At 35.9% G+C, this 24,634-nt stretch overlaps 1 long non-coding RNA gene and 1 other non-coding gene across 2 annotated transcripts; both read right to left on the reverse strand.

The window, feature by feature from the left end:
- Positions 1–7,652: 7,652 nt before the first annotated feature.
- Positions 7,653–16,716, reverse strand: LOC118500624. Its single transcript, XR_004903203.1, has 3 exons — positions 16,707–16,716; positions 13,230–13,231; positions 7,653–7,859 (listed from the first exon to the last, which is right to left on the reverse strand). It is a non-coding gene; the product is annotated as an uncharacterized LOC118500624 (long non-coding RNA).
- On the reverse strand, positions 9,130–9,235 carry LOC114493579. The gene has a single exon (XR_003684213.1). It is a non-coding gene; the product is annotated as a U6 spliceosomal RNA (small nuclear RNA).
- Positions 16,717–24,634: the final 7,918 nt, after the last annotated feature.

Raw genomic sequence — 24,634 nt, forward strand, 5'->3', positions numbered from 1 at the left:
TGATTCTACCAGGAACATGATCTCTGCTGGGCAGAGCTGTCAGGAGTCTTGAGCATAGGGCTAGTGGATCTGCTGTGAGAGGAGTCATCAGTCAGGCATGGAGGAAGGTGGGGGCTGTTGCCCGCTTCCCTAAGCCATAAAACTCAGTCTGTTCTAGATTCTGCCTGGAATTGGCAGAGCAGAGCCACCAGGGGTCAGTCTGCTGGGAACCAGGAGACTGGGGTTAGCCATTCTCCCATGAGAGGTAGGCTCCAATCAGATTCCTGTGGTAAGTAGAAGGAATAGTACTGCCCTAACCACACCACTCAGTCACTGACATCCCTTGAGTCTGCCCAAGCCTCTACACCTCAGCCCACATAGCTGATTTCTCTGCAGGGCACAAACTGTGGGGTGGGGCAACAGGGAGCCCAGAGGGTGGGGCTATTGAAATTTTCCAGACTGATGCCATGTGGAAGGGTGGGCTTCATCCAAGAATGATGGTATCTTTGGTGAAAGAGTGATTCAGCACAGTAATCCTGGTGGCTGTCCCTTCAGATCTCTCCCCAGAGCTACAGACCCCAGTTTCTTCTCATGTGACTTTAGTCCATTCTGCCCTCCCTCTGCTGGAGCCCAAAGTGAGTGTCTGAAAATGAGGTTTCATTTGTTGACCCTTTAAGAGGATGCCTGTGTCTCTACCAGACTCCTGTCTCTCCCTGGAGGACAGAATCCTGCTGATTTTCACAGCCAGATGTTATGTAGGCACCTGTTTCTAGCTTTGGTGCTCCAGACTGGGGAGTCCAGCTTGGGGTTGAGACCCCACACTTATCAGGGGAAACTTTGCAGTTGAGATACCCCTCTGGAATTTCAGCCACTGCTTGTGGGAGCAGGGCCAACCTTTTTCACATCTTTCCCCTTTTTTACCAATCCTGATGTGACTTCTTCTGCATATTTTGGTTATTAGACTTCTATGCAGCTAGTTTACAGTTGGTTATTCAGATTTATTTCTTTATATTTTAGTTGTAATTCCAGGTTGGTCCTGGTAGGAGGGTAGAGTAGCTTCCACCTACTGCACCACTGTCTTGGGTCTCTCCCTAGAATGCATTTTGTTTATGTGATTCCTATGAGAATGCCTGCCATTTAAAGCAAAAGTGAGAAAACAATTAGGTACTGTCACAAAAGTTCATATAACACAAAGGTATAATCACAAAATGTTTCCAATGTTTTAAGAGAAAATAAATGAGTTTTTCCAGGGTCTTATACTAAGCATTGTTTATGCCTGTTTGTTATGATTATTTTCATGCTAGAAAGACATTTAATTTCTTTCTTGTAGCAGCAGGTCACTATTTTGTATAATATTCATCTAATAATACATGAATGTTGTTAGGGTGAGCTGTGGGAACACCGGTAAAGCTGGCCTAAAGGAAAGTGTTCACTTAGTGACAGGAGATGCTGATTTTCAAAATTTGTGGAAGGAATAAAACTCAGAAATAGGCTGAGTTGTCTAACTGAAGCCAAAATTATGCTGACACTCTAGGGTGGAAAAATTTGAGGTGAGACAAATGTGGCAATATTAGGATGATTCTTTATAACCATGATTTCAACGGTATTTTGATGTTACTGGGCAATTGGACTCTTTGTTAGTCTTGTGTATCTAAACAGGATGTTCAATCAACTTTGAGATCAAGGGTCCTAAATGCACAGCTGACCTTTGAATAACATGGGGGTTAGGGCCAAATTACATGCAAGGGAATAACAGTGCAAATAATTAAGACTGACTTCTGATCAGAAACAAAATTCCAGAGACATTTAATGATATGTTCAAATTGTTGCAACTGTCCACCAAGAATTTTTTACCCAATGAATTTTTGCATACCTGCTTTAAATTTTCTGAAGGAAGTTATTTATGCTGAAAGGAAAAGGATACAGATGGTAACTTGGATCTATAAAAAGAAATGAAGTACACAGGAAATGATAAATATGTTGGTAAATACAAAAGATAAATTTTTCTTTTTCTATCTTAAACATTTTTAAAGGCATATTGTGGCTGAGAGAAAAATTATAAAAATATTGAATTATAGGGTCTATTATATGTAGGTGTAATATACATGGCAACAATAACACAAAGGAAAGGGGGTAACTATAGATACACTGCTATAAATTTCCAATATTTTGAGGTAATTAATAAACATCAACTCTAAAAGGGTTGTGATAAATTAGAGATGGATTTTATAATATCTGTCAACCACAAGAATAAAATGCAAAGAGATAGAGCTAGAAGCCAAGAGAAGAATTAAGATGGAATACTAAAAATAATGTCAATTAACACAAAATAAGGAAGGAAGAAGAAAAGATAAAAAATATAACTAGAATAAACACCAAAATAGCAGACCTAAATACAACCATATCAATAATTCAAATGAAATGGGCAAAACACTCTAGTCAAAAACAATTCTTCAGAGGGGTAAAAAACAAAAACCAGAAGGACCTGCATGTTGTCTACAGTGGGTATAATCACACAAAGGTGCACATAGAGTGACATAAAGGTAGAAAAAATATGCTATGTAAACAGTAAAACTAGAAAAGCTGGAGTGGCTGTATTAATGGAAGAAAAGATGGGTTATAAATAACAATGAAAGACATGTCGCTAATACTTTATGGAACTGTAATTATGTATAAATGTATATGCACCATAACAGAACTTCAAAATGCTTGAAGCAAAAACAGTCAGACAATGGGAAAATAAACCAATACATAATTATTCTTGATTTCAACACATCTCTCATGGGTACTGAGAGAACATCTGACAACCAAGAATCAGAGGGTATAGATTATTTGATTTATTCTATCAAGCACTGAACAGTTTTATAGTTTTAGGTTTTTATTTAGGGCTATGATCCATTTTTGCTGGGTGTTTTACACTGAATGTGAAGTATGAAGAGACATTAATCTTTTCCATATGCTGCAATCTCATGTGAAAAGAAAACCCTTTCAGCCTTGAACTGACTTTGCACCTCTGTGGAAATATGTGTGTGTGGATCTATTACTGGGCTTTTCACTGTGCTTCCTTTACGTATATATCTATTTTTCTCCAAAACCACAAACCACACTGTCTAATCTTCTTTATGCTGTATGTGGAAATAAGGTTGTATATATCCCCAAATTTGTTCTTTTTTGAAATTGTTTTGGCTATTTTAGTTTCTTTGCCCTTACATAGAGATTTTAGAAACAGCTTGTCAATTTCGAAAGGAAAAGCAATTTTTTTAAAGATTTTATTTATTATTTTTAGAGAGGGAAGGGAGGGAGAAGGAGAGAGAAAGAGAAACATCAATGTGCAGTTGCTGGGGGCTGTGGCCTGCAACCCAGGCATGTGCCCTGACTGGGAATCGAACCTGCGACACTTTGGTTCGCAGCCCGTACTCAATCCACTGAGCTATGCCAGCCAGGGTAGGAAAAGCAATCTTAAAATTGTTACCAAACTCAATGTACATGGGTTTGGAAGAATTGACATCTTAACAAATAGTGAGTTTTTTTATCAGAACATGATATATATTGCTCTGGTAATTTTGGTCCTATTTGATTTTTTTTGTTAGTGTTTTATAATTTTATATATAAAGATATTGCACATTTTTAAGATATATAATTGTATTATATTTGATGCCATTATAATCATTATTTTTATATTAATTTTTAATTATTCATTGCTACTATATAAAACAAAATTGATATTTTCATATTGTCCTTGTATTCTGCAAACTTAATAAACATGCTTTTTCATTCTAGTCACTGTCTTTAGATTTTTTTTGAATTTTCTATGTAAAAATCTGGTTTTTTGAGGGTAGGACATTTACTTTTTTTCCTTTCCAATGCCTCTTTTATTTTTTGTCTTGTGTTATTGCACTGAATGGAACAAACAAGATGTTGTGTAGGCAAGCATATTGCTGAAGTGCTGTCTAGTGTTCCTCAGTGTCTTGACTTACAGAAATTATACATATTCCATAAGCTTTGCTTAGGTACAATGTATAGTGCTGTTGGCCATGATTCCAGCATTAATGGATCAACAATAATATATTAAGTGCATTAAACAAAACATAGAATAAGGTCATTAATCAGTTGATGAAAATCAATAAACAAACCATCTGTGGCTGCAGCTTGCTTTTCTGAAGAATTTTTAAAGTATATATCCAATTTGTTTAATAGATGCATGAATACTTCATTTATTCTTTAGTGAATTTGGGGAGTTTGAATCTTTCAAAGACTCAAAGTCTTTGAGTCTTTGAGTCTTTGAGACTCAAAGACTCAAACTCAATTTTAGTATTTTATTTAAATAGTTGAAACTGAGGGGTGTAGGATTGTGTATAGTTTTCTCTTATTAACCTGTTTATGATATTGCCTCTGATTTCTGACATTTGTAACTTGTGTATTTTTTTTTTCTTGGTTTGCCTGGCTAGAGATGTGCCAATTTCACTGACTTTGTTTTTTTTGTTTTTGTTTAAGACACAAGTGTTTGGCTTCATTATTTCTTCTATTTTTTTAAAAATAGCATGACTTTATTTTCCCTTTTTAAGAAGCCTCTCAAAGAAGCATTGGTGTGTTATTTTTTACCTTTTTGTTGTTGTTGTGTTCAACTGCATTGAATTCTACCTTTACTTTTTCTTATATTTGCCTTGTATTTAATTTATCTCTTATCCTTAAATTCCCTTTTTTAAAGATTTATTCATGTTTAGAGAGAGGGGAACTGAGGAAGAAAGAAAGAGAAACATTGATGGGACAGAGAAACATCCACCTCTCCCTTGCCCCCAACCAGGAACCTGTCCGGTAACTCGGGTGTATGCTGTAACTGAGAATCGAGCAGTGACACTTCAGTTTTCGGGATGGTGCTCAACGCCCCCCCCCACCCCAGGTCAAGGCAATTCTCAATTTCTTCGAGTACAAACTTTGGAGTACTAGTTTAAGATATTGTCTGTCATCTAATATAAGCATTTAATGTACAAATTTTCCTGTAAGCACTGCTTTACTTCCTTCATTATCCAAATCCTATTGTTATATTTTCATTTTCATTTGATTCAAAATATTTTAAAGTACCCTGTTATATCCTCTTTGGCCTTCACTACCCATAGGAATTCTCTCAATTTTAATATACTTGGGTAATTTCCTCCTATTTTGATCTTCACTTATAAATTTAATCTATTATTGCACATTTTGCATAAATCTACTCTTTACTAATGTTGAAGGATGTTTTTTGGCTTCGAGTATGGTTTCTCTGGGAAAGTGTTTCCTATGCATTTGGAAAGAATATATATTCTGTTAGTGGATTGTTTTAAAATGGTAAATAAGCCAACTTGATTAATAACATTGTTTAGGGCTTCTGTGTAGCTATTGAATTTCCACTACTTGTTCAATCAGTTACTGAGAGAAGAGTGTTGAAGTCTTCAACTGTAGGATTTCTATTTCTACTTTTGGTTTCATCAGTTTTGCCTCATGGATTATGAAGCTCTGTTTTTAGGTCTGTACATATTTGGGACTATTATGTCTTCTTGGGTATTTGTATCTTATAAATATGGCAACTCCATCTTCATTTGATGTGTTTGCATGACATATCATTCCCCATACTTTCATTGTGTTATTGATGCAGTTGGATTAAAATCTACCATTCTTTTAACAATTTTCTATTAGTTTTTTTTCTGAATACTAGTTTCTTTCTCTGGCTTTTTTTTAGGTTAAATATTTTTATGATTCCATTTTACTGTATTATTATCTTTTCATATGTCTTTTATGTTTTCCCAGAGGTTACCTTTAAATTAACAGCAGACATCATTTATCAAATTCTATCTTCAAATAGTACACCATTTCATATGTAGTATAAGAACAACAAAAGGGGATATTGTAAATTTCTACCTCATCTCCACTGTGTTATAATTGTAGGAACTTGTACTTAAGTTCTAACGCAAAATACACTGCTCTTGTTTTCACTTTGGTTAGTAATTTATATTTTAGAACAATTAAAAACAAAAAGTACATATTTAACAGCTTTATTTATTCCATCTGAGGATATCTCTATATCTCTATATATCTATATCTCTATATATCTATATATAAATACACATCTATACACATCTATATATCTATAGGTATATATATATATATATATATATATACACACACACATCTATATATACACATATCCTTACCCAGGGATGTGTTCATTGATTTGAGAGAGAGAGGAAAGGAGGGAGAGGCACTGATGGGTTGCTTCCCATAGGTGCCTTGTCTGAGGATCAAACCCACAACCTAAGTATGTGCCCTGACCAGGGGTCAAACCCTCAACCTCTTGGTGTAAGGGAGAATGCTCCAACCAATAGAGCCACCCAGCTAGGGATCTTTCTTTTCTTTCTTTTTTAAAATAAGTATTTTATTTATTTATTCTTAGAAAGAGGGGAAGGGAGAAAGAAAGAGAATGAGGGGAATACTTACATGCGAGGGAAACATTAATTGGTTACCTCTTGCATGCTCCCAGCTGAGGACCTGAACCACAAGTGAGGCATGTGCCCTGATCAAGAATGAACTGGCGCCACTTCAGTTTGCAGTATGATGCTCAACCCACCGAGCCATGCCAGTCAGGGTGAGGGCTCTTTATTTCTTGATGTAGATCCTAGTTTTCTCTAGTATCCAATTTCTTCTGTCTGAAACACATTCTTTAATTTTTAATCTTTGTTATGATACAGATTATCTAGCAGTAAATTCTCTAAGTTTTTCTTTCTCTGATAAAGTATGTTTTATTTTGAAATGTATTTTCAAAATATAGTATATTTGGGTAGCAGGGTTTTTTTTTCTTTTTTTCAGCACTTTAAAGATGCCACTATGTTGTTTCCTGGCTTGCATAGTTTACAGTAAAAAGTTTGCTGTAATTCTCACATTTGTACCTTGTATGTTATATGCATTTTATCTTTGGCTTTTTCAAGATATTGTCTTCTTCCCTTTGAATAGTTTGATTATGATGTGTGTGTGTTATATTTATCTGGCCTAATGTAAGGTTGAGATTATTGGATCTGTTTTGGAGAATTGTCAGCCATTAAATCTTCTAATACGTGCTTTTCCTAGTGATACAGGAGGGCTCATGTTGGTGGGGTGGGAGTAAGGGAGGCCTCAACCTAGTGAGGTTGGTGAACGTATTTATTTTGTTTTTTTGTTGAGTATATTTATATCTATTAGATAAATTGCTGAATCATAAGCAATGTATATAATTAGCTTCAGGCCTATCTGCTTAATGATTTTCAGAGTCATTGCCCAGTATACATTCTCACTAAGAATGTAAACAAGTTTCTCCAAACCCTTCTAGCTCCTGGGATTTTCTCTCCTTTTCAAGTAGCCATTCTGAAGAGTATTAAACTGTTTTAATCTTTATTTCCATTATGACTAATGAAGTTGGACACATTTTCACATGTTGGCCATTTGGTTCGCCTCTTTTTGAATTGCCTGATGAAGTCCTTTATTCATATTTTTCACAACAGGCATTGGGTGGCCAAAAAGTTTTGCTTGGTTTTCTCCATAAGATGGCTGTCGTATCAGTGTACATTTAAAAAATCTTATCAAACTTGGTGAATTTTTGTGTGGCCATTTTAATATTGAAGATGAAAGAAAATATACAAAATTTCCAGTATATTATGCTTTATTATTGCAAGAAAGGTAAAAATGCAAGTGAAACACACAAAATTAGATTTGTGCAGTGTTTGGAGAAAGTGCTGTGACTGATAAAACGTGTCAAAAGTGGTTTGTGAAGTTTTGTGCTGGTGATTTCTAGCTAGACGATGCTCCACTGTTAGGCAGACCAGTTGAAATTGATAGTGATCAGATCAAGACATTAGTTGAGAACAATCAACATTCTACCATGTGGGAGATAGCTGATGTACCCAAAATATCCAAATCAATACCATTATTGATGAAAATAAAAAATGTATCTTCATTTTATGGAAAAACCACATGGGCTTTTGGTCAAGCCAATAATATTTTCATAGTTCTAGCACTGCTACAAAATACAGTGATTAGATATGAATCACATATATGTGTCAGCGATTTAGGGTTTTTCAGTGTGGTGGAGGCAGAATGCATTTTCAATAGATGTGAGTGATAGGATTATAGATGATTTTTTAAATTTTTTATTTAATTGTTGTTCAAGTACAATTTCTGTCTTTCACTCCCATCCCAGCCTACCCACTCAGCCTTCCCCACTTCCCTCCCATTTCCACCCACCTCTAGTTTTTGTCCATGTGTTCTTTATACTTGTTCCTGCAAACCCTTCCCCCTTTCCCCTGAAATTCGCTCCTTTCTTCCCTCTCGACACTGTCAGCCTGTTCTTTATTTCAATGTCTTTGGTTATATTTTGCTTGTTTGTTTGTTTTGTTGTTTAGGTTCCTGTTAAAGGTGAGATCATATGGTATTTGTCTTTCACCGCCTGGCTTCTTTTGCTTACCATAATGCTTTCCAGCTCCATCCATGCTGTTGCAAAGGGTAGGAGCTCCTTCTTTCTTTCTGCTGCATAGAATTCTGTTGTGTAAATGTATCATAGTTTTTTGATCCATTCATTTGCTGATGGGGACCTGGGTTGCTTCCAACACTTGGCTATTGTAAATTGTGCTGCTATGAACATTGGGGTGCATAGGTTCTTTTGGATTGTTTGTTTCAGGGTTTTTAGGATATAGTCCCCGCAGTGGAATTGCTGGGATCAAAAGGCAGATCCATTTTTAGTCTTACTGAAGAAAATTCTATACTGTTTTTCCATAATGGTTGTACCAGTCTGGCAATCCCACCAACAGTGCACTAGGGTCCCCTTTTTCCATCCACAACCTCTCCAATACTTGTTGTTTATTGCTTTGTTTATGATGGTCATTCCAACTGGTGTGAAGTGGTATCTCACTGTGGTTTTAATTTGCATCTCTCTGATAGCTCAGCAATACTGAATATCTTTTTCATGTGTGGTCTGGATCCTCTGTATGTCCTGCTTGGAGAAGTGTGTGTTCAAGTCCTTTGCCCATTTTTTAATTAGGTTGCTTGTCTTTACTTAGAGTGGAGTCTTCCAAGTTCTTTATATATTTTGGAGATTAAACCCTTGTCTTAGGTATCATTGGCAAATATGTTTTCCCATACAGTTGGTTCTAAAAATATGGACGCTTCACAAATTGCATGTCCATCCTTGTGCAGGGTCATGCTAATCTTCTCTGTATCATTCCAATTTTAGTATATGTGTTGCTGAAGCAAGCACGATTATAAATGATTTTATTTAATACCTATCTTTAATCTTTTTTCTAAATATTTTAAAACAAATATATCAATATATACACATATACATATCTGAATATTTACATTTTAATCAGTTAAAAATGTTTGAAAAACTAAAAAATAAGTCTTGACTTATTTTTGTGATTTGTCATGAAAAATAAAAGTCTTGTCATGCCTTAAACATTGCTTGCAGATATGTATTGATATGTATGTATACTTTGGATTTATGAGTTGACCCAATTAACAAACTGGTAAAATTGGGTCAGAGATTAAAAACTTTTAAAATGGCAAGAGGAAAAATTATGTATTCAGTAGGCTTTCAACAGCAATTATGTCATATAAATAAATGAATGGGTAAATAAATGACCCAGGAACACCCTTTCCTGATTAATGAATAATCTCTATACTGGCTACTCCTAAATGATATTAAAATTTTTACTTCTGATGTATCACTAAACCATTAGGCTCAAAACTATATTGGCTTAATTATAAAGGCTAATACAGGGGTGGACAAATGTAGGTTTATTCTTGTCAGTATGAAAAACACATACTTTATTCTTGTATCATTTATTCATTAGTATTATTTGTCTTCTTGTTACTATTTCATATTTTTACTTATGATTTCTCTTTTAGGTAGTGAAGGCTGATAATTTAACCTACTTTTGCCTGCCCCTGTGAATGGGTTATATAATTTTTGAAGGTATTATCTAAACAATAGTTGTCTTCTTGGAAGTAAAAATAGCCTTAGTGAGTTTTTCCAAATGTTATGTTAAGCTGTGTGACATTTTGAATAGAGAAAAGTTTAATGTATGAGTTCTAACTGATAGTTTATCATTTTTATTATCTTTGTGCATCCATAATTGCCCTATGAAAGGTGCATTTTTGCTGTATTTGGAATAGGATTACTAAAATTTGTGTTAGATGTTACAGATTTAAAAAGTAAATTTTGAATGTCACTTTACAAAATATGAAATTCCTTTACAACATTAAGGACATAATTATACCTTTATGTAAACTATAATATGAATATTATATAATTTTAAGCAAATAGCTGATATGTAATAGGCAATGTTTACATGATGTTCTTCCCAAAGTCAATTAAAAAGCTCTCAGTTTTTATATTAGAATATGAAAGGTGATGAGAAAAGTGGTTGATTAGATGTATGCCTTAGAAGTTGAAACACATATATACCATCCCACCAAAACAGTTTCATCTGATTTAGTCGCTGATAGCACAGCTTAAAAATACAGGGTCTGGCAGAAGTAACACCCGCTCGAGTGTGATTGGTGGGGTAATAATATGGGTGTAATAATTTATAGTTTTAATTTGAACATTTCACCTAAAATGTCATATGGTGTGCTTGAGTGTGATATTGTTATGTTACAGAATTACATGGTTATGATTTTGTAACAAAAGATTTTGTAATAAAAAGGGGCATTATTTGTGCTGAACCCTGTGTAATTCACTATGTAATGTGTCTGCAAAACCACTGACTGCAGACATTGTCCTATGCAGAATGGAAGGCTAACGGTAACTAATGCTCTTCAGAAGTTTAGTAGCCTTTGCAAATTGTTTGGAATTAATTTGTTTTGAGTAAACGAACATTAGTCTGTTAAATGAAGCTGATAAAAAGAGGACTACAAAGAAGTAGGAGACCATCTCACCAGGGTAGCTTTTAAACCACACATTCATATGAGTCAGGAGAAATGCCGTCCTTTAAAAATGATCTTATTCCTTCCAGTTGCTTGAGCTTTGTGCCTCCTGAGGTGATCTGGAGATCTGGCAAATAGAAATGTGTTTAAAATCTTACTCATTAGAATACGGAACTCACCCGTCAGCAGGACTGACAAGGTTTGAGACAAAGCATTTGGCCTGGCACACAACTTGTACTGATATTTCCCTGTGGCTATAATGCAGCACACCTGACAGATGTTGGAGTCATTTAGCACGGCAGGAGGCACTCATAAACACCACAGACTGGCACTCAACATGATAGGGATTATTTTTCTTTTGTCTGCCTGAAGTTACACGGCCTATAATCAACAAAGGATTTAGGCATAACCAGCTAAAAAAGACAGGGTGAAATATTGTTTATATGCAATATTTCTGTTGCTTATAAAGTCTACAGAAGCCGAGATACTTTTTTGACACAGATGAAACACATTTTATGTGTTTACCTTTCATAATCAGAAATGCTTTACAAAAGAAAGGCATGAAGAGTGTTATTGCTCATGAAGTAGAGATGATGTATCTCCTATTTATTTTCTTGATGGTTCCTTACAGATGTGATGGGCTTTACTAAATCCAGGTTTTTACATTTGTTAATGAAGTAGAGAAACTTCAGTGTCACTATTTAGGAAGTCTTCTGATGACAATGTGTCTGAATTGGAAAAAGAAAGGCATAAGTAAAGGTACACTTTGTAACTTCCAAAAATTATACTCGTTGTCCCACAGGATGGGGATAGATGCTGTTGATATATAGAACAAAATACAGCAGTTTTAAATTTGGCTTCATTAAAGTTTCTTTTTTAACTCAAGTTCCTCATTTGGTACCTAGCAATAGGAGGAAAGGCTCATTGATAAGTTTATATCGGTCCTTTGTGGAGCAATAACAGGCAGTGGGCCATGATTCTTTCAAGCTATCAGTTTATCACATTTACAAATGATCACATAATCAAAATCATCTTGCAGTCTACAACTGTATAGGGATTTCAAACACAGGAAAATTAACAACACCTTAAAGGAACAAGCACAACAACAGAACCCTGGTGCCCCACTGACAACACATATTAGAAGGGTTTTCTTTTTTTGTAAGCATAAGTTTGTTGGGAAAAATCCCACTTTTGTTTTATATAGGTCATGGCTTTCTTCCAGTTTGCTTTAGGGTTCCATGATTTGCCAGACACAGCTGCATGTGTTGATGTAAAAACTGCTTTATCCAAGGAAATAATCACAGTTTAACATGTATGTGTCAGGGTAAGTTGTAGAAGTTAATGAAAACATTCTTCAGGGCTATGCCCAATCACAAGGAGGAGTTGGAATTCGGAAAAACACACACATTTCAGAAAAGTTGAAGTTTTAGTTGAACAATCTTGCCAATGTTTTCTTTACTCCTGCTGCCAGCTATGGCATGCTGATTGCTTTCCTGAAACTCATGCTCTGATTCCTACATGTTCAGGCTGATGACTCGTCCTCACACTGGGTTTTTGGTCCATTTGAGCATTTGGTATTTTGATAGTTTCTTAGCTAACATCAGGATTCCACATTTTGCCCTGCTTGCTAGTTTGGAAAGGAGTTTCTTAAGTCCACTGTGATCAACATACGTGTATCTGTGGATCTGTTTTCTGCTTTCGTTTTAAGCAAATTCGTAAACAAGGCAGGAGAACGGAGCTTTGAAATGACTTCAATAAGATCCACACTGCAGGCACTGAGTGTATGCAACCCCTTCCATGGAAAAGGTTTTGCTTCAGATTTAGGTTCAGTTTCCATTTCTTTAGTGGAGGCTTCTTGACCTTTCTGCCCAGCCCAAGTGCCCCTAGTATGGGCTTTCAAAGCATCACATAGCACTCCTTTTAAATGAGTGTCACTGTTGCAGTTTCACGTTTATTTGGGGGTATTTCATTAATATTTATCTTCCCACTGAAGTCTCAGCTCCATAGCGATAGTGATTGTGTCTGTTTCTTTTCTTTTTTTCCTGTTTCATATCCTGGGTGCCTAGCAGATGGTGAAAACCCAATAAATGGTTGTCAAATGAATGGATTTTATAAAGCACTGCTTTATATTATTTATGTAATTTTGTAATGTTGACTTATAATTTTGAAACCTTCATAAAACATGCATTAGTGTTTTGCTCTGTATATGTGGTATGGCTTTGGTAGACCAATAATTCACACCTTGTCTGCCTCCTCAGTCTGGAACCAAAGGAGAGATGGATTGTCTTGAAAGGCAGACACAGACTGCAGAAGGTAGCTTCAACGTCTGGCCATAGTGCTGTTAGTAATTGTTATCTTTACTCATTTTAATTGTACTCACCAATGTCAGGTACCTACTTAGGAGCAAAGTGGAATAAAAAGTACCTTCCATCAATGGATACTTGAGATGTGGAATCACCTCAAAGGGGGAAATGCCGGGAAAGGCTTCACAGATGTCTCAAGAGACCTTGAAGACAGAGGAAATAAATGGGGTAAGGACATTATAATAGCCTCAGCAATCATTTATTGTTTTCTTTTTACCTGGACATAAAAAATGGACTATGAGCAAGAAGAAAAACTTTAGGTTCTTGTTCCATCTCTTTATGTTCAGGCATGAAGTGAAAAGGCTGATCTGTATGTGAACTTTTATGAGTCTCTGTATGCTGACCCCACCCCTCTCCACCTGCTCCTGTCAGATTCAGCTTCACTAAAGCCACACGCTACCCACCAACTTCCCCCAGCCCTCCCCCACAAGTTCAGGTGACTTGCTTGTATTTCACTCAGGAGGTTGGGTGAAATGATTTAGTTCTTCTAGTCTCCAAATTTGTTATATGGACTGTGAAAACTCCTTTCCTCCTCCATGTCTTCCTGCTCCTTTTTTCCTCCACTTCTTTCTTTTCCTCCCCCACACATTTATTCTAAAAAGCTCCTCCCGGCCCTGACCACTGTGGTTCAGTTGGTTGGGCTTCAGGCAGAGTGAAAGGTCACTGGATGGATTCCAGGTCAGGGCACATGCCTGGGTTGTGGTTCCAGGTGCATACGAGAGACAGCCAACTGATGTTTCTCTCTCACATCAATGTTTCCCTCTCCTTCTCCCTCCTTCTTCTTGCTAAAAAAATAAATAAGAAGCCTGTCCTGGAAAAAAAGATACAACAAACACAACATTGTTTATTGATCCTTCTCCCCCAACCTTTACAATAGCAATCAGTCTTCTCCTTAAAGCAATCGTGAAGCCTTGCACCATCAGGGGAAAAATCATGTATAAAAGAAAATGGGAAAGAATAAAATAACATGGGAAAAATAAAGTATCCAAGATAATATTTTGCTACATTATTATTACTTACTTTCAAAATAACACTATCAAATAACCCGCATTTCATCAACAAAAAGCTAGCACACTGACCATGCGAGTATCTTGCTCACTGTCACAGCCTGGGGACTCCGGAGCATAGCTTGTGATGTACTGCCGTCCATACTAGGAACACTGAATGTTCTCTCTTGCCTCAGAACCTTGGCACATACTTGTTTCTCTGCTCAGTTCTTGGATAACTCCTACTTTAGGGGTCTCCAAAATGTGCTGATGTGATTTGTATTTTGGGCTTTGCACAGAATGATCCATTGAGATGTGGGAAGAAAATATTAAAGCTTCAGTTGCTGTGTGTCTAACTTTGGGAATGCCACATAAGTTTCCTCTTCTTCCCGATGATGTATCTCCCCGTTTAGGTTTTTCCAGGCAGGGGCTGGGCGCAGCCTATCACATTCTCTGAAGGGGAGGGGTGTATGTCAATCTCCTGAGAGTTCCTGTGGAAACTTCTCTCATTAGATTTTGGCCTAGGTATTTCTCCCATTTCTCTCACTTCTCCAAAAAAAGTTCTTTTCAAGTTGTCATACTTTTCCATGTAGATAAGGAGAAGAGTCAAGTCAAGGGACATGTGTGGAGGACCCATGTATAGGAGCAATGGGGAGGGGATTGTCTTTGGGAGTCGGTTTGGGCAGGGCAGGGGAGAGCAATGGGGGAAAATGGGGGCAACTGTAACTGAACAACAAAAAAGACATGGTATTGTACATGTGGCTTTTGACTGCTGGTCTACAATCTTTACCTACAATCCTGAAATCTAAGAAGCTAGTGTCTATAAAAGCTAGAAATCTATATCTAGCTTCCTCTCTCTATATCTGCACATCTTATATATTTATTTGGCAACAATACCTGACTTACACTAACATGAGGCTATTTATAATATTTAAAACCTTAAAACATCCCAGTTGGTAGGAACGTGCATACATTTTCCTGCAAAAATATTAATACATAATATTCATCAAAGGTGTTATATAAGATACAGTACTATCTTCCTGAAAAATGAAAAAATTAAATTATGAAATATGTGATAGTTAATTTTATGTGTTAACCTGACTGGATCATGGAGCATCCAGATATTTGGCTACGATTACTTCTGGGAGTGTCTGCAAGGACGTGTTTAGCATTTGAACTGGTAGACTGGGTGAAGCAGATGCCCTTCCCAATGTCGGTAGGCATCATCCAATCCATTGAGGGCTTGAATAGAAGAAAAATGTAGAGGAGGAGAGAATTTTCTTCACTCGGCCTGACTACTGAGCTAGGACCAATATTTTTCTAAACTTGGACCAAGATTCATATCATTGGCTCCCTGCTTCTCAGACCTGCAGGCTGGAGCTGAAACTATCCTATGGGCTTTTCTGGGCCTCCAGCTCAGCCTCCATCATCGCACAGCAGATTCTGTACATTAAATCAACCAATGTGTCTCTCCCTTTCTCTCTCTCTCTTTCTCTGTCTCTCTCCTACCAGTTCTCTTTCTCCAGAGAACCCTGGCTGATACATCTTCCCTCAAAGATTTCAAGAAAGAGGCTCTATAGCCCCACAGAGGTTCCTTTTCTTTTTTTGAATATTAGTTTCCTGAAGAAATACCTCATTTTGATGTTGTGTATCTATTGTCTTATCATTTTAGCAAAAATGCCCATTTTAACATTTTATTACCTGTTGATTAACATTTTTCTTCAAGTTGTTAGAATTGGATTTATATTCTTTTAGAAGAGTTATGGTGCATCAGGCTGGATGCAGAAGAATCCGTCTTATCAGACATTGTGAAGACATGGTTCATCTTCACGAAGGAATCACTTTAGGGACTGCTGGACTTCTAAGGCAAAGTTAGAATTCAGTGCTTCCAGTGTTATTATGTAAATTTGCAAAGCATAATCTCTTTTATCCTTAAAGGTCCCTGTTTCACTTACTTCTTTTGTGCCTGAGATGATGAAGTTGGTGACAAAGAAGTTGTCATTAAAATAAAATTTTGGTTTATGAATTTTCATGTAAACATTTTAAAAAATTCATATACTAGAATATGTATTTTCTAAATATTTTCTCTACTTGACTATTAGTGGGTTTAAAATTTAAATTTAGTAGATATAGAAAATGTATATTTTTATAAAATAACTAGAATGGTTTTGTGCGAATCCTTTAAAAAATAGAGGAATATGTTTAAAAATCTTAGAGAATCTAGAAATATCAAAACATGCTGTAATTTCCAATTTTGCCACAAGATGGAGGCAAAAGCCTTTGTTTAGTTTAAAAAATTGCTATCCTCCTCCCAGGTTAAAAAATCAAATCCATCCGTGTTTCCTGAACACTGACTGCTGCAGTAGATTTGAGCTAGCAGGAGATCACAAATTCAGATTTAACATTCCTTCCTCCAGCCAGAATTGGCCCCTTCATTGTCATCTGTACTGACAACTTCACAGTTCCCCCTCTGTAGTGGAAACAGGCAGCATTTTTTTTTTTCATTCTTTTTCCAAATGTTTCTCTAAGCCTTACCCTCAAGCAAGGTTTTTTTTGTTTTTTTTTTTGTTTTTAATATTAAACAGATTAACCTCCTTCTTTCCTCTGCCTGTTTCATAGAATTTATTTTTAACTGGGCTTTGATGATTACTTGGTTAGTATAGCATCTACCTAGTTTCTGGACTCCAAAACATTCAAAATATAACAAGGGAAACACTATTACGTAGCAGTGAAGAATTAAGGATTACTGTAATTGTATCACTGCCTTGACTCAACTTGTTACCATCTCCAAACTCAAGGCCTTCCATCCTCCTTTTCTCCAACTTTTCTCCAAGCAAAATTCCCATCTCGTTCTCTTCATCTCAGCGAAGGTAAGTTTTGCCGCTGTTCCAAGCATGCAGCTCATGGACTCTCATGACCGCCGCCCTAGCACGTACTTTGTAGCAGGCCATGCATTCCTACCACCGCTTTGCCTTTCCATCCTCCTTACAAGTTTATTAAAGACTTGACTCTTTTGGATTCATCTTACCTCTGGGTAGCTCGGTGTCAGCTGATCGCCTGGTTCAGCCTCCCTAGAACTAGTTTACGTGTGTATCTCCTTTTTTTCATATCGTTAAATTAGTGTTATTTTTATTTTTTGGAGGCACCAACCCGTTAGAGAAAAAAGTTTAGGATGCTATTGACTTCCACATAATTTGTTCCCCAGTTGCATCTGTAGTGTGCAATGTAAGTTACTTGATACTTATTTTGATATATGTATATATATCAGAATATAATACAATCTTTGTATAATATTACAGCAACTCAATGATTTTAAAGATTCAATAGAATTTGTATTACATGATTGTTACTACATAATAAAACTATAAAACCAAACTAATTATACTTTTATAATGTGACCTATTGATGTTTGGTTATGAATTAATCCATTAATATCATAGGAATACATAGGGCTTTAAAAGATTACCTAATGAACCCACTACAGAAAACCACATCCAAAGTCTCCACAAAATATATGCCTTCTTTAGTTTCTATGGAGAACACAGAGAGAATTCTATAGTATCCCTCAGTTATTATTTCTTTATATCCATCAACAGTTGCCGGTTAGATGTTCTTTGTTTTTGCCCCAGGCCAATGTTTCAGCTTATTTAATAGTGTGTGAGAATTCACCCAGGGCTAGATGTGGCCCTGCCTTATCCTAACATCACATTTAATCCAATCCCTCGACAACTGGTCTATTTTAATCCTAGGGACATTTTGATTTGTGTGATGGATAATGCTTCCCTCTTTGCTTTTTCTCCTTTCGCAATAGCAAATTCAGTTCATCTCTCGTGACCATACTGCATAACACAGCACTGGTCTGGCATGCTAATTTTATCCTTGGACTTAAACTATTTTTCTATCCAATTCTTTCTGTCTTCCTAATCTTTCAAAGTTACTTATTTAGCTGTCCCTTCATATATGTATTTTATTTTTTTACTGGAATATTTTATTAAAATGTTTCATTGTGGTATAAATGACACATGATGCTATATTAACCCCAGGGATACAATGCATGTAACAATGCAATGTTTGCACATGTTTGTGAGATGTCACCATGGTCAGTCTGGTTAATCTGTGTCACCAGGCAGAGCTACATTTTTTTTTTCTTGTGGGGAGAACTTTTAAGATCTACTTCCTAGCAACTTCTGGATATATAATAGAGTATTGTAACTATCGTCATTGTGCTATACATTACATCTTCATAACTTACTTTATAACTGGAAGTTTGTATCTTTTGACCATTTTGACTTATTTACAGCCCCCACCCCAGCCTCTGACAATCAGTGATCTGTTCTCCAAGAGTTTCTTTCCTTCTTTTTAGATACCACATATAAGTGAGACCATATGGCATTTTTTCTCTAACTTATTTCATTTATAAATAATGAATGTATACCTAAAGATCTACCTATGTAGGGAAGATGTCCTTTTTATGGCTGATACACACACACACACACACACACACACTCACTCACTCACACACATATATCTCAGCCATAGAACATAGGAGTACATATATGCTTTTAAATTACTACTTTTGTTTCCTTTGGGTAGATACCCAGAAGTGGGATTGCTGAATTCTATTTTTAAGTTTCTGAGGCACCTCTATACTGATTTCCACAGTGGCTGTACTAGTTTATATTCCCACCAACAGTACAAGAGTTCCCTTTCCTCCACATCCTCACCAATGCTTACTGTTTCTTGTCTTTTTGATGGAATTTATTCTAACCAGTTTTGCTGTGGTTTTGACTTGCATTTCCCTGATGACTAAAAATGTTGGATATCTTTTTATGTTTCTGTATGTTTTCTTTGGAATAATGTCTATTCAGATCCTTTGTCCATTTTTTAATGGGATTGTTGCTTTTTAAATCTTGCTTTTGTGTTGTGTTAGTTCTCTGTAACTTTTGGACATTAACCTTTTTGTTCTCGTGCCTTTCCATTTGGAGTCATCAGACCCAAAGGATCTCCACTGAGCCTGAAGTCAAGGTGCTTTCAGCTTATGTTTTCTTCTGGGAGTTTCATGGTTTTAGGTTGTACATTTAAGTCTTTAATTCAGTTTGTGTTCATTTTTGTGTCTGGTGTAAGACAGGTTCAGCTTTATTCTTTTGCATGTGGCTGTCCCGACACCATTTATTGAAGAAACTGTCCCTTCCCTGCTGTATATTCTTGGCTCCTTTGTCATAATTAGATTGACCATATATGTGTGGGTTTATCCTCAGGTTCTGTGTTCTGTGCCATTGATCTATTAGTCTGTTTTTATGTCAATACCATGCAGTTTGGTGGTTATAGCTTTGTAATATAGTTTGAAATAAGGGCATATGACACCTTCAGCTTTGTTGTTCTTTCTCAAGATTTCCTTGGTTATTTGGGGTCTTTTGTGGTTCCATATAAATTTTAGGATTGTTTTTCATATTTCTGTAAAAAAAAATGCCACTGGAATGATAGGGATTGCAATGAATCTATAGATTGCTTCAAATAATATGGATATTTTAACGATATTGATTCTTCCAGTCCATGAGTACACAATACCTTTTTATTTATTTGTTCAATATTTTTTACCAGTGTCTTATAGTTTTCAATGTACAGTTTTTCACCTCTAGGTTACATTTATTCCTAGATGTTTTATTGTTTTTGACCCAGCTGTAAATGGGATTGTTTTCTTCATTTGACTTTCTGATAGTTTGTTTTTAGTGTATAGAAACACAACAGATATTTTAATATTAATTTTGTATTCTGCAACTTTACTGAAATATGTATTTTATTTTACTGTTGTTCGAGTACAATTATCTGCATTTTCCTCCCACCACTCCCCTCCCACCCCAGCCATCCCCCCTCCCTCCCCTGATTCTGTTCACCCTTAGTTTTGTTGGTTTTGTCCATGTGTCCTTTATAGTTGTTCCTGAAATCCCTTTCCTGTTTTCCCCCATTATCCCTTCCCACCTCCCCTCTTGTTACTGTTAGATTGTTCTTAATTTCAATATCTGGTTCTATTTTGCTTGTTTGTTTGTTTTTGTTGATTAGGTTCTGCTTAAAGGTGAGATCATATGGTATTTGTCTTTCACCACCTGGCTTATTTTGCTTAGCATAATGCTTTCCTGTTCCATCCATGCTGTTGCAAAGGGTAGGAGTCCCTCTTTCTCTCTGCTGCATAGTATTCTGTTGTGTAAATGTACCATAGTTTTTTGACTCATTCATTTACTGATAGGCACTTAAGTTGCTTCCAGCATTTGGCTATTGTAAATTGTGCTGCTGTGAACATTGGGGGGGGTGCATAGGTTCTTTTGGATTGTTGTTTCAGGGTTGTTAGGATAGAATCCCAGCAGTGGAATTGCCAGGACAAAAGGCAGTTCCATTTTTAGTTGAAATATGTATATTTTATAAGTAATTTTAAGTCTTCTGTCTAATGAGATAAATCATGAATAAATAAGTTTTTTTACATGTAAGCATGATATTTTGTGGCACTGGGGAGGACTGTCTAGGTCTGAGAGTCTAAGATGCTTCATAGATATAATGGTAGCTCTACTGAAGAGCCAAGAGAATCAGGGTCATCTGTAAGCTACACTAAAACAGACGCAGTCCTCTGCACGAAGACACTATTGGTAAACAAGATTCCCCCATGAAGTGTATTGACAAAGCAGAAAGAACTAGTACTGGGAAAAGTCGTGCTTTTCCACTCTCCTTACACTGCAACATGTAAATGAACACCCATCTTCAGACTTTTGTTTCTGGCAATGTGCTTGACTGGATAGTCTGAAACTTCCTCCCACAGGACCTTAAAAATGTACAGTTTAGCTTATTAGAAAGTGAAGGATCGCAAGGGCTCAAAGAAAGAACTAAAAACAAACCTAATACGCCGTCTCTAGTGCATAGATTGTATTCCGAGTACTGTCGGTCCCCCAGGTGATGGGTTTGGGTTGCCGCATTGGAAAAGGGAGTCAAGGACTTCTGCACAGGTAAGGAGACAATGGGACCCAGTTTCCTGATGGAGCCAGTGACCTCAGAGTGCTACATTCTTGAGAAAATAGCTGGTCACATTTTTAAAAAATTTAACCTATGGGGAAAGCAATCTTTATCTTTGAAGATAACACACTTCTATATAACTCAAAGAAGAAGTCATAATGAAAATTAGATAACATAACTTGAAAAAAGATAATTTCCCAAATGTTACGGGTTATGGCTGAAACAATGCTCAGAAAGAAATTTATTGCAAAAAAGACAGAAAAATATGAGGTTAGTGTCCAACAAAGAAGTTAAAAAAAGAACAACAAATTAAATCTGAAGTAAATATAAAGAAGACTGGCAAAGAGAAAAGGCACAAATAAATAAATAACCAAGGTGAGTGACATCATCATACACAAAGCAAACATTAAAAATTGGGTCACTTTATTGCCAGTAATTTTTAAAACTTGGGTGAGAGGCACAATTCATTAGGAAAATATAACTGGTCAAAATCTGACTTAAGAAGTAGAAAACATAAGATCTCTAACTTTTTAGTAAATTAATGCAGTATGAAAAATCTACCACTAATTAACTCTTCCTACCCCTGACCCTTTCCTCCTGATGCATATATCTACCAAGCAAACTGGATTAACAAACAGGTTCTATCAAATACTCAAGTAACAGATAACTCTAGTATTGTGGTATACAGACTGTTTTGGAGAACAGAAGAAAAAGAAGACTGTCCAACTTTTTAAATAAGATAGTTTAATCAAAATCAGATAAACTAGTAAGTGAAAATTATGAGCCAAGCAATTGGATCAACTTAGCAGTAAAATATCCTAAACCAATCAATTAAAAACCAAAATCCACAATGTCTAAAAAATGCATCATACTTATACAGGTTTTATCCCAGGAATGCAGGAATAATACACTATTAGAAAAACCATCAATGCAATTCAACATATTAACAGGTTGATGAAGAAAGATCACAGGATTAGCTCAATAGAAAAAGAAAGAAATACCAACAAAGTTCAATGTTCTTTTATGATAAACCTTCTTTAGGAATAGAAGAAAACTTCCTTAGTCCACCGAATGGCACTCACAGAGCTGAAGCATTGGAGGCATTCCCTTTGGGACCAGGTGTGAAGAGAATGTTTTCCATGTTCTGGCCAGCCTAGGAAGCCAGGAAATGAAGTCAATATAAGGATTGAGAAGGAAGAAACAATACTCTCTATATTTGAGGGTTATAGGCACTCCAAGAGAATTTACTAGTAACTTGTTGAAAATAATCAGAAATTTGAACAGATTTATTACATATAACATCCAGCAAAAAATGGAAATCTAATTTTAAAAGGATAGTAACTAAAATGCAGCAGTAGGAATAAATCTAACAAAATAAGTACAAGACTTTTATGGAGACAATTATAAAACTTTGTTGAAGGTCATTAAAGAACTAAATGAATGAAAAATAGTGTGCATAATAGAAAAAAGTCAAAATACTAAAATGCAAGTTATCTCCAAATTGTGTATAAATTCAAAGCACTATTTCAATAAAAATCTCATCAGTATTTTCATTAAACTTAAGATGATTCTAACATCATTTAGAAAAGCAAAGGAAAAAGAAGCTGAGTCAGCTATTAAAAAAAATCATGGGAGACATCCTACCAATATATCAAGACATTTTCAAGTATAATAGTAATTAAGGATAGGCAGTGTTTATAAGGGCACAGGTTAATGCGTCAACAGAAATACATAGAAAGCCCTGATCCAGAACTGTGTGTGTGTGTGTGTGTGAGTGTGACATTGATACATGTGAGAGGATACTCTTGAATCAGTGAGGAAGGATGGACTTTTTATAAATTATCCTTAGGAGAAAAAATAGGGTCCTTATCTTTCAGTATAAAGAACAACAACAAAACTTCTCTCTTGAATAAAATATCAAATAAAACAAGCCTTTAAGACTTTGTAAGGAAAACAGAGGAGGATTCCTGTTTATTTTGGAGTCATAAAAAATATGATCTCACCTGTAAGTGGAATCTAATTAACAAAACAAACAAACAAACAAGCAAAATACAACCAGAGTCATTGAAATAAATAACAAGCTGACAGTAACCAGAGTGGGGGGAGAGGAATAATAGGGGAAGGGCCATCAAGGAACATGTATAAAGGACACATGGGACAAAGCCCAAGGGGATAGGTTTGAGGGTGGGAGGTGGGGGTGGGGGAGCCATGGGAGGTTGAAAATGGAGACAACTGTGCTTGAGCAACAATAAAAAAAGAACTTCCTGAACAAGAAACAAGAAACAAAAGCCTCAAACATATAGGACATAGTTGGTAAAATGGACTGTGGCAAAAATCAAACATGTGTTAATTAAAAGACTTTGTGAAAAAGAAAAAGGCTAGTGAAGAGAACAGATGAATTTATTTGTAGTGCATAGTGACAAAGATTACTATCAAGAATATGTCAATGTTCTCTATGAATAACAGTGAAACAGTCCAACACTCCCCAGTGGGAAGTGGCGAAAAGATGTGAGAAACGAGAAGATGACATCTCACTGGCCAGTAAAAATGTGAATGATAAGCAACTTAATAATGAAAAAAACACTGATTATAACCACAGTAAGGTGCACATTATGGTTTAGCCTAAAGTTAAAAGCCTATGCTGCAAAGGACACTTGTACTCAGTACTCTGTAAATTATAAATAATTTTAGGGGGAGCACTTGGTTGTCACCTAATAAACTTGACAATGCACAGATATTCAACCTAGAAATGCCTACTCATGTATCTTATTGATAGCATTGTATGTGTACACAACGAGATATGCACAAGAATGTTCAGAGTTCATTGTTTACAACAGGACAAAAATCTGAAGTAATGAAGGTAACCATCATCATGAACCAGTAGCATGAACAAGTAAACTGTGGAAAAGTCATATATAGGAATGCATTAAAGCAATGAAAATGAGTGAGTTAGACTGGGGCCATTTCTGTCATTATGGGTAAAACTATCTAACAGAATGCTGAGTGAACTTCTTGGAAAAGAGTATACATAGTATTAGTCCAAGTATTTAATTTTAAGAACTACTGACCATATAAAAGTATACATGGAAATGATAAACACTTAATTCAAAATCATATTTACTTCTGAAGTAAAGGGAGGGAAATGCAATTTGGAAGAGGGATGGAAGGTATTTCAATTGTATTTATATTGCACTTCTTAAGATGTATGTCGGGGTCTTCATAAGTGTTTGCTATTTTTATCATTTGGGATTTGTCTGAATTATTTAAGAAAGTCCTTAAAACAAAAACAACCAAAATTGACTCTAGTTACAATGTGCCTATTAAGGATATCCATCTATCCTAAATGGTGCTTGTTTTTATATATCAATACCAAACTGAGAT

The sequence above is a fragment of the Phyllostomus discolor genome, chromosome 1, assembly GCF_004126475.2.
Source record: "Phyllostomus discolor isolate MPI-MPIP mPhyDis1 chromosome 1, mPhyDis1.pri.v3, whole genome shotgun sequence".
Taxonomy (NCBI): domain Eukaryota; kingdom Metazoa; phylum Chordata; class Mammalia; order Chiroptera; family Phyllostomidae; genus Phyllostomus; species Phyllostomus discolor.